The sequence below is a fragment of the Brassica napus genome, chromosome C3 (assembly GCF_020379485.1).
Source record: "Brassica napus cultivar Da-Ae chromosome C3, Da-Ae, whole genome shotgun sequence".
Taxonomy (NCBI): Eukaryota; Viridiplantae; Streptophyta; class Magnoliopsida; order Brassicales; family Brassicaceae; genus Brassica; species Brassica napus.
The window spans coordinates 53,870,355-53,882,230 of NC_063446.1; positions in this window are offsets into that span (position 1 = coordinate 53,870,355).

The window sequence follows — 11,876 nt, forward strand, 5'->3', positions numbered from 1 at the left end:
CAACTTTCAATTTTCTATAGTATGGCAAGAATTGAAAGCCACTGGAAAATGACAATGATGTCAATGATTCAAAATAATATAAACTGCAAGAAGCAGTAAACTCCTAAGAATTTGGATTGCTAAAAGCAGTAAATACTAGTTCTCGAGAACATTACCGCAAGAGTATTTTGAGTATATAAAGGAAATAATTCTTACTCATGAAGTACCATGAAATTGGAAAATTTACAGATCTCTTTCATGATTGAAGGATGTGATTTTGTATGATAAGATGAATGGTCATACTATTTAATTTTATAAGAAGAGGGGGAATAACTTGTATATATACATGTTTAGAAGATTGTCTATAAAAAGGAAATTTGGACATGGATTCCAAATAGACCAATATATGATCTTGTGTGAAAGTAATGTTATGGGCAAGAGTCCAATGGTCTAAGAGATTATCTCACAATCAAACAAGTTTATTCTCTAAGAATATGCTTATAGCAATTCCTAAAAGGATTACATATACGATGAGAATACATCTCCCTAAGATGATGCTTCCAGGGGGAGAAATATGATGATGTTTCGTAGTTGTACTCTTTTTCCTTATCATGGTTTTTGTCCCATTGGGTTTTCCATGTTAAGGTTTTAACGAGGCAACAAAGAACACTTAATGATAGATACCTAAAGAGGAACGTTATCACTTAAGTGATAAATATATCAATCTTCTAATGTATTTTTGAGACGGAGAAGAGAATGATCAAAGATCAGTCATACTTTAAAAGGAATCAAGGTATGAACACATTCCATTCGCGGGACAGAAACGAAGGTCAAATGTTTGCGAATCAAAAAAGACCTTCTAGATGGAATTAAAATATGGAATTGGCGTTCAGAGAAAGATCTTTGAGTCTACTTTCATCTCCAATTTGAATCAAGTCATTCCAGATGATATAACTTGAGATATGACTGTTTTTGTGAGACATGTACAAGCTGCCTCAGAAAACCCAATTTCGACCGATATCCCAAATATTGCTAGATATTCCCATCTTCCAAGATCTAGACGTGTGCCTGAAGTTATACATGGATGTTAGGTTCGATTTCCAAGTGTTTCGAAGTCATTTGGTCCTACGGTCATCAAGATATTCAAGTTTCAGTGAGGAGTGTCAAATCTGCCGGCGAGGTCCAAGTGCTACAAGTTCGTTCAAGTGACAATTCAGCCGACCTATTTACTATGTCACTTCCGACCTCTACATTCAAGAAGCTTACGCATCAGATTGGGAAGCGTCGACTGAAAGACCTTCAGTGAGGTACAAATCAGGGGGAGTAATACGTGTTGTACTCTTTTTCCTTAACCATGGTTTTATCCCTTTGGGTTTTACTGGTAAGGTTTTAATGAGGCAACATCCAAAGTGTATTACGAGCTCTTAATAGTTATAACATTCAAGGGGGAGTGTTATGAACCGTTTAAGTGAATGCCATAACCAAAGGCGGTTTAGACTTTTCTTTTTCTCATGGTTTTCCTTTTCTTTGTATGATTAGGATTTCCTTTTTCCTTATTGGTTTAGGATTCGTAATCTTTCCATTTATCTATGACGGTCTATACCTCTTGTAATTTCCTATATATAAAGGGCACATTATGTTATGAATAAAAACAACTAATTCCCTCTTTCTCTCTTTATTTACAACAGTTGTGGACATAAAACTCAGCAATGAAAGAAGAAAAAGATCCTAACCAAGATAAAAAGTTTTAGCATATTCAGCACACACTTGAACGCATCGATCATAAGCTTCAGCTTACAAACTCAAACTCCCAGGACGAACAATATCTTGGGGTTTCTTCACATCAAGTTCAGGGGAAGTAGGCGTAAGCTGTGGACATGGACACAATTAATGTATATAAGAAAATGTGGACAAGGATTAATGTTGATTTTGAGAAACGTGGTTTCACATTACCAAGTAGATTGTAGTCGTTAGGTCCTTCGCTTGCGTATGATCGAGCTCCTGCAAGACATTGAAACACCTAAACTGTGAATAGAGCCACTAGTAACCAAACACAAAGGAGTATTGACACGACATACAAACAATCAATTAAAATGCCAAACAAGTAATACTAGATGAAAAATGCCAGTCTTGTGAACTAATGTATGTCTAACTAAATCATTTTCCCAAAAAAAAAAGAGATCGTTGGTTTCAAAAAAGAGCCGGGAATAAATAAAAATCCCTCAGCTTTGAGCAGAGTTACACAAACATAATCCCTGAGCTTTAACTTCAATTAAAATTACAGAAAACAAATTGATGCATCGAAGAACCAACCTTTTGGATATTATAGAGAACAGAGTCTTCGAGGAACATCTTCAATAGCTTTTACTGGACGGAGAGTGATTTGAGGAGCTTCAAATCGAAAGGTGACAGAGACGACGGCTTGATTCCGACAGTTATGATCTTCTTCTTGCCAAGACGACGGCTTGATTTTGACAGTTATAAGCACCTTTCGATCATAACTGTCAGAATCCGATCATAACTGCCAAAAATCTCCGGTGAAGAGTAGATGTTCAGACGCTTGGTGGGGAATCTATCAGTCGCAAATAATCTCGGCGGGAGTCGGAGGTCCGGTTGAAGTGTTTGCTGAGGGTTTGGTTTCTCAATAATCTTCGCTTTCTTCTTCGACTTCGATTTCGTCATGGTTCGTTACGGATGATGAAGAGGGGCGACGAAAAACAAAGGAAATTAGAGAAAAATGATGAAAGCCGAACAGGTGGGGAGGAGATTGCAGAATCAAAAAGCGGCAGGGCCTCTGGATTCTTCGGTGTTCTCCGATAATTGATAAAGAAGATATGGAGGCGTTCGCGAGATTAGGTTTACGAAACAGAGGAGTTCACGAAAAGGGGAAAGTATATCTGAGATTAGCAAGTGGGAGAGAGAATATAGGTCATTTCCGAAATTCAAAAATTGATTTATGAAATTGCAATTTAGAAATTATTATTCTATCAATAAGAGTTGGATGGGATTGACTCGTTAGAGGAGAACTAGAATTAGAAGATAGTGTAGTTGAAGGGCATGTAAGCCATTGTACATAGATTAAGTGTGCCTCCAGCCACAAGTGTTTCAATGTGTTATTGGAAATTCATATAACTGAGATGGTAGATTTCAAACTTGAGATGATTAGTACCTTTCCCAATTCCGTTATACCACTGGACCACACTTGTATGGTACACTCTAACATTATATTAATCAAATACGAATTATGATTAAAAATAGTATAACTGATAGTTACTACTTATTAGCTATAGATTATTTCATGTCACCATTATATAGTAAAATCGAGATTGTGTATATACATCTAAGAAAACTTTCGTCGGTGAAATAGAAATGAATACATATCATTTATTAAATCAGATAATAATAAATAAAAAGATAAATATACACAACTTGGTACATTTGGATGTCTACATATTATTCATCGGTTTGCATGGATATTATGGTACATTTAGAAGGGTCGGAACAACAAAGTGTTCAGTAACCTTGATATTGATCTGAGGAAAACGCTTCGATTAGCAGAAGTAGAATCAACACTTTGGGCTGAGGCACAAGTTATTAATAATCACAGGTTGGCACAAGAAGTACATGTCAGGCCTAACTTAGGGACCACAGAAAGATGGTGCTTCACCGATGGTTCTTGGAAAGATAAGGACCTATTTTCAGGGCAAGGTTGGTTCAGTACGTTACCAAGGTTTGATGGTTTATTAAGGGCAAGGAATGTAAGGGCATGTCTCTCATCTCTTCATTCGGAAATGGAGGCATTAATTTGGGCAATGGAATGTATGAGAAATTTAAGACAGTTTCAGGTTACGTTTGCAACGGATTATTTTCAATTGATGAAGATGGTTTCAGAACCAGAGGAATGACCAGCATTTGAAAGCTACCTAGAAGATATTAAACTTTCGAGAAGAAGTTTCGTCAACTCAGATATTGTTCAAGTACCTAGGACGGAGAACATAAGGGCGGATAGTTTGGCACGTAGTGCTCGGAAACAACCGTCTTTCGTCGTACACATGGATTCAGAGTTACCACTTTGGTTTACAGAGTATATATGATTCTGTGAATGTTTACTGTCAAAATATATATATATATATATATACACAACTTTTTTTAGAACTAAATATACATATTTGATATGAGATACAATTAAAATATATTTTATATAGTATGATGATATTATCAAAAAAAGTAATTGGTCAATTTTTAAAATTTTAGATATCCAGTCAATATCCATATAACAATAATTGATATGAAAATATTTTATAGATATCTAAATTTTGAGAACCTATCAACTATTTTATTGATAATAAACATCTAATTATTTTTTAGAATTATATCATTGGACTATAGATGAAGTCGCTTTTAAACTCTTTAGGATATTCTACCTATAGTGGCATTTTTTCATTTGTTTAAAACTTACTTATTGAAAAAGACTAATTAGCTAATTAAAATTATACAAAAACAACAATACAGAAAATGTGAGAACTCCTTATGTTTTTTTAAACTTGTTAGCCTGTTCTAAGAAAAAATAGTTTAGATAATAAGATGATGAGGTCAGTCTCTCCCCAGAATCGGCTCCATCTGCATCTTCTCCGGCAACATACAGACTTGTCTATGATACTTTAGACCTGTTTCTCTTTGTTCTTGAGTCAACTGGAAATTCGGTAAGAGACCAATACTCGGTGCTGTCTTAACCAATATAATAGCCATGGACGAAACACGGAATATGGACCATTTTATAAATATTCTCTATATTTTTTTTCACCGCATTTTTTATAACTTGAGCTCTAAGAACATCTCCGATGCAGTACTCCATTTTTTTATCTATAACGGTGCAACACCAAAATGGAGTTGGATTTTACTCCAATGTATTACTCCATTTTTTACACCAAAAAAATATTATAGAATGATCCCACTTTTATTTAATTAATAATTATTACTAATATATTCTACTTATAAAAATTATCAGTTAACTCCAACTATCCATATTTACAGAACTTCCATAAAAAATAATTTATTTAAATTAAACATTTATTATTAAAAACTACAATAATATATATATAAGATATCATATTTTGGTTCAATAATGAGCATTTGAATATTTTCACAAATGGTCAATTGGTGCATTTCATAATGAATAATGAGCTTCTTTATCTTTGATTTACCTACATCGAAGAAGAAAATTTTAAAATCGGTTATTTTCATCGTTTGGACAATACTTCACTGATCTTAGCGGTTCCAGAACTGATTTACAAGATTATTAAATTACTTATTTTATGATCTTTTTATTTTTTTATTTTTTTACGTTTACTTTTAATATTTTATTAGTTTATGCATCTTTATGTAAAATTATTAATTAATCTCTTATGGAAATCATATTTTCATGTTATTGTACTATTTTTAAATATTGAAGTATGAAATAAAAACATTCAAGATTTAGAAGATCATTCTATAAATAAAAATGTTCAACTCCAAAATGGAATAATGGATAAGATTACTCCATAAATGGAGTAACCCTAGCCATTACTCCTTTTGAAGTTGAAAATGAAGTAGAATTGGAGTATATTTTACTCCAATATGATGTTTGGAGTAGAAAATAGAGTATGATTGGAGATGATCTAAGACCTTAAATAAGTAGAAAAAGATATATCAAAACTAATATTGAAAGTACAGATTTCTTATTATATTATTTTTTAATAAGTAAATTAATTTTACTTAATTATGGACCTTTTTAATAATTTAACAGATTGAAATAAACCTTTAAAACAACATAATTTTTGTATGGACCCATGGCAAATGCCCATGTTGCCATGGGTAAGAGCCGGCGCTGCCAATACTCCTATCATAGAATTTTAGAAGAAAAATAAAGACTTATTCACATCAATCGTCGATCGCACAAAACTTGAAAGCAAACATTTGAACTTTGCGGTTCCTGTTGGGATAATTAATCCAGGAACCAGAATCGATGGGCTAGAGCAAGACGCCGATCTCTTTCTTTCGGCTTTCAGTTCCGAGGCAAGCAATTCCTCATGCCTGGGGATTAGATGGAAATCTTTTTTTAAGCTAAGATAATCAGTTTAGATAGTAATGAATCTTCTTAAATCTGTCAAAATAAAGAAATATTCTAATATTTATGGCTGCCTACAATAGAAATTAAAATAATATATTTTCTACAGATGTACATAAATGTTTCCTAATCCTAAAAGAAATGCACAACTTCTACGGGAAAATGGGCATTTAATTCCCGAAGTATTTGAAATCGGCAGTTTTAATATTCAAGTATTGCTTGCGCATACTTATTCCCCAACTAATAGTTGACTGCGCAAAATTGAGAACAAAATAGTCAACCGTTAACTGATGAACGGAAAAATAACGGTTTCCGTCAACTTTTTAACGGTGGAATATTTTAATCATGATTTTGCGCAGTCAATGATTAGTTGAGGAACAAATATGCGCATATAATACTTGAGTATTTAATTTACCGATTGAAAATACTTAAGGAATTAAAAACAACACTCTTTTTTTTTTTAGAAAATCATAATTTGAAATATTCTTAAGTTAGATATAACCAATATACGAGAGTTTTATCTATTAGACAATTATATGTTGTACATTGGATCTCTACTTTAGACGATCATATATAATTATATGTACTTTACACATTCATATATTGTACATCAGCAATACAATGCAAATGTAATTATCTTATGTTATCTTATATGTTTTTATAAACTAAATAAATCATTTTCCGGGATTAAATATCTTGTATATTATTTCAAATTATGAACCTTTCTAACTATGAATTATTTTAAAAATCATCTAAAGCGATATAAACATGAAGTACATCAACAATACAATGTAATTGTAATTATTTTGTATTATTTTATATGTCATTGTAAAAAATCAACAATCCATTTCTAAAGGTAAATATCTCGTATAATGATTTTATTTAACTTGAAAATATTTTTACTTATGTTTTTTTTAAAGGGATTGATGTTAGTGACTTTCAATCTTATACGAAATATAAAGAAAAAAATGAGTTTTTAATTCCTCAAGTATTTTCAATCGGCAAATTAAATACTCAAGTATTATATGCGCATATTTATTTCCCAATTAATCATTGACTGCGCAAAATCATGATTAGAATATTCTACCGTTAAAAAGTTGACAGAAACCGTTATTTTCCATTCATCAGTTAACTGTTGACTATTTTGATCCCAATTTTGCGCAGTCAACTATTAGTTGAGGAATAAATATGCGCAAGCAATACTTGAGTATTAAAACTGCCGATTTCAAATACTTCAGGAATTAAATGCCCATTTTCCCCAACTTCTACTGTATATATAAGGCTCATAACCCTAATGAAGGGAGTCGAATTTGTCCACCTAAAGAAGACATCAATTTGACAGGCGCCAAGGTAGGAACACCTACCCAGAGGACCATCTTCATAGACATGCCTATGATAAGCATATCTCCGTGATTACTACCAACCAGACAAAGGTTTCTACTCATCATAACACTCCACAAATTTATCTACCTTCTCAGGCCACGACTTCCTACCCATAAACAGGAACACACATGCTCATGAATCATATCGATTAGTCTACCATTTGGTCCGGCCATATTCCATGTAGACCATATGACTCCTATCAACTATAAGGCCATGTGCCCACAAGGCCACACACCCACCTAGACCATGTGCCCACAATTATATGAACTACGAATGGCTTGATCCCTCATTGAAAAGGTACGTATAAGGAAGCTACGAGCCAGCTAATGATGCATATTGGCCCATACTCATATGGAAATAGACTAAAGAAAATATCTCCTAGTTTATCAACAATCAGAGCAAGAGAAAGCAATACGACATGTTGTCTCCTTCTTCCTACCATTCCTTAGAGCTAAGCACAAATCACTTGTACCAAAATTACCCTTAACAGCAGGTCCTATCTTCAGAGAACAAGATTGTCATGCTCAATTCAGTCTTATCGGAGATTCCAAATTACACAATCACTTGCTTCCAGATCCCCTTAAGCCTTTGTAAGAGTATACAGTCAGTCCTCACACGTTTTTGGTGGGATACAAATATAACAAAAGGAAGATGTGATGGGTTGCTTGGAAGAAACTAACACTACCAAAGCTGATAGGAGAGTTGAGTATCCAAGATATTCAACTTTTCAATATGGCTCTACTTGCGAAATAAGCTTGGAGAATTATTTCAAACCCCGGCGGACTACTAGCTCGAGTCCTTCTATAAAATATTGTAAACATGAGCACTTCTTAACCGTCAAGCGACCTTCTTCTTCCTCACATGGTTGGAAGAGCATCCTAATAGGCCAGACCTCCTCGCTCCACACCTGGGTAAAGCTATAGGCAATGGTCATATGACGAGAGTGTGGCGTGATGCTTGGATAACCCTTTCTACAATCTCCACACCACATGGTCATGCAAAAGAAATAAACCAGGACCTTTCCATTAGCGACCTCATCATCAATGGATATAATAAATGGCATAAGAATTAAGTGGAAAAGGTGTTTCCACTTATCTCTAAGGACAATTTAAGTCTCAAACCGAGCCTCATGGGAGCCAGTGATTCCTTTGTTTGGCGTCATACAAAAGATGGCATATATTCTATAAAATCTAGCTACATCATTGCAGCCTCTTTGCTCGATCCGCGCCGACGTTTCTGCAACTAAAACAACCACCATCGACTAGAATAAGACAATACGGGCAGCAAGTGTGGTATAAAAAATAAACCTATTCCTTTGGAATATCGTGCAAAGAGCTATCCCACTTGGTCTAAACCTACAAAGTAGAGGCCTACCAAATAATAATTCATGTCAACATTGTGGAGATCAGAATCAGCAATCACATGTTTCTTCATTGCCCTCTCTCGATGATGATATGTGAAGCTATTCTTTTCAAGCAGTGTTTCAACCAACGATGTTCTCCACCTTGATGCGGCTCTTACTTTTGGTTTTACTCTCACTGGACTACCTTTGACTAGTGTTATCTTTTCATTGATATTTTATGGATTTGTTGGTGAATTTAGACAACGATAAATAAACTATTGTTTGAAAACAGAAGCTTCTCATTTGACAAAATCATAACTTCATTTGAAATTCCTGAGAATGGTAGGATGCACAACCATTAAAGCCGACCTCTAACGTAAACCGGAAACCCCGCCCCTTGATCAATGCCGTGCGAAGGTCCACATGGGCTTGAGGCAAATATAAAAATGGGGCCCTTTACTAAAAATTTGTAATATATATTTGAAATAATAATAAAAATTAAAAAGCAAATCTGAACAATAAGACATAATCTTTTTTCTCTCTTTTTCTATAAACTGTTTCACCAAACTTTCATAATTTAGACTCCCAATTAGTTATCTAAATATAGATATGATTGCTAAACATTCAACTATTTTGTGACATAATTAATCGTACATTATCTTTAATTTGGATATATTATTTTAGCAGGGGCGATTGAAGTTGGAACGTCAACGTGACTTTATAGATTTTTTTTTTTTTTTATTTTGGAAACTTGACAATAAAACAAAAGAATATAGCTTTTATGTAAAAGCATCGAAAAGCAACTTGGGGGATTTGAACTCTGGATGATAAAGAATAGTGTTGACTAAAATCACTATGCTACACAAGAATTTTGGAAATTGGAGGCCCTAAAACGTATATATATTTTTGGAGCCTAGGGTAAAAGTTTTTTTGATTACACATGAAGCACGCCTCTGCCCTTGATCCATGCATGTGATAGATGATGACATTCTCTGTTTTAAGCATCGTAGAGAGCATCTGACAATGTTGCAGATTGTTGATGTATTTTTTTAGGGTCAGAAGAGATTTCATGAACAAAAGGATCATGTCTCGTTAACTTGGTTGCATCCCCTCTTGCGGCAAAAGCCTTAACAGTATATGCAGCTTATCGCATGCTTTAGAGCTGGATGTCTCAAAAATTTGTATATTATTAGATTGTCAGATGTTTGTTTAAATAATCAACTTGTTGTGCCATCTGGTGGAGATCTACGAAGTTATTCGGGACATCAGAATCCTATCTTCTCGCTTCGTTTTGCCTTTCTTTATTTTTATTCCAAGAAATTTAAAGATTGTTGTTGATGCCATTGCAAATACTATCACATGTTCTACAAATTCACATATGGCCTAATTTATTGGGTTTTTGGGAGCTTACTTTAATGTAATTGGTGTTAAGAAAAAATATAATAAAGTTAAATTTTTGATGGTGTTTCAAAAAAAAAAGTAATGATTTGAAAGGTGATTATTATTATTACTGTTTTATAGGACCCTTGTTTTATTATTATTACTGTTTTATGGGACCCTTGTTTTATTGTTATTTTGATTTTGTATGACGCTAATAATTATAAGTACACCCATGCATATGTATAAGCACGTTTTGCTATCAAATAAACAAAGACAGAAGGGAAGACTTTTAACAAAAAATAACGAAAAATAGACGGGAAAGGAGGCTTATTTGGTTAATTGAAGATGACTTCTTTAAGAAAGAGTAAAGACAAAAACAATGACGTTTGCTCATTTGCTCACATAATTGTTTAGAATCTAAACCGTTCCTTTGTGAATCTCCTCCAATTGAATCACGGGATCCTCATCCATTTTCATTTTCAATTATACACTACCATCACACACAAACATATATAAATATAAGTATATGCGTAAAAAGTTAAATTTGAAATTTCGTTACTCTTTCTTTTTAGCAACTGAAATTTCGTAACTCTAGTCTATATTATACCCGGTGTTTAAAATCCTTTTCTCATGTGGGTGTCAAAATCTTTATTTTGTTTTTCCTATCTAGCTTGGGACATCATTATTAGCATATATATATCTTACATAATAAAAAAATGTGAAAACCTTGCAAGTGCCATCGCACAATTTTGGTGGAGCTCAAATCCACCAAAAAGAGGTATCCATTGGACTAGATGGGAAAATATGTGTGCACCCAGAGAGGAGGGAGGAGTCGGTTTCCGTATGATACACGAATTCAACCTTGCTCTTCTAGCGAAGCAGCTTTGGCGTCTAGTTCAATTCCCAGATTCACTGGTGGCGAGAGTTCTCCGGGGAAAATACTATCGTCTGAGCTCGCCTTTGCTAGTTGGTGCAGTGGATAACCCATCTTATGTGTGGACGAGTATTATTGCGGCGAGGAAGTTATTACTTTTAGGTATCAGAAGCAAAGTGCACTCAGGCTATGAAATTGATGTGTGGCAGGATCCTTGGATGCCATCTACTCCGGCAAGACTGGCCCGCCCCAGAGCCCCAGTAGTACATCCATAGATGACGGTCAGTAGTCTTATTGATTTTGAATCAAAAGAGTGGGACGCTCGGCTGCTGGAACAATATGTTGACCAAGAGGATATACAGATGATTCAGAGTATGGCCATAAGTCATACTCATCGACGGGATACATTTTGCTGGAGCTACACCAAAAATGGGCAATATACAGTCAAATCAAAGTACTGGGTAGCTACAAATATACTGACAGATGTCGAGGAAAAAGAAGTAATGGAGCCCAGTATAACCAAACTTCAAGCCTTTGCTTGGAAAGTGAATGCACCACAAAAGATTTCTCATCTAATATGGAATTTAATTTCAGGGCAGGTTGCGGTCACAAGAAATCTGGTCCGTCGTAATATGCGATGTGATAACTATTGTCCGAGATGTGGAGAGCCTGAAGAAACTGTTACTCATGCGATCTTTGAATGCCCACCAGTAGTACAATCATGGGAACTATCATCAACACCGTCAAGCTCTCAGACTTTCCCTACTTCGAGTATCTATACCAATATGGATTATCTATTTTGGAGGAAAAAC